Source organism: Mastomys coucha, unplaced genomic scaffold (genome assembly GCF_008632895.1).
Source record: "Mastomys coucha isolate ucsf_1 unplaced genomic scaffold, UCSF_Mcou_1 pScaffold12, whole genome shotgun sequence".
Classification (NCBI taxonomy): Eukaryota; Metazoa; Chordata; class Mammalia; order Rodentia; family Muridae; genus Mastomys; species Mastomys coucha.
In genome coordinates, this window is record NW_022196894.1 from 91,615,964 (window position 1) to 91,616,399 (window position 436).

Below are 436 nucleotides of genomic sequence, written 5' to 3' on the forward strand. Positions count from 1 at the left end.
CACAGTATAATCAGAATTCAAAAGAAGTAAAAATATACAGCTAAAATATTGCCTAAAATATTTTCTGTAAATCAATTTCCCTATAGAATTATGGGAAATTTTTAAAAATTATGTATGAATTTCTCTGTACTAAGCATATAACTGCTACCTATACCCATAGGAAGATATCAAGTTCCCTGGAAATAAAATGAATGAAGATTGTTGCAGGTAACTATGTGTGTTCTGTGTATGGAAACATAGTGTTATTAAACAGTGAATCATCTTTCCAGCCATCATGGGGCACATTGAGTATCTAATGTAGCATGAATCCATATAACACTCTTGTGACACTCTGAAACACAGGAACAGAAAGCACACTAGTGACCCTATGCAGTGCAGTTTTAAAAGCTTCTACTATAGGTAAGGCAGTGATGCTGGAGCCCTGGGTTGAAATGGG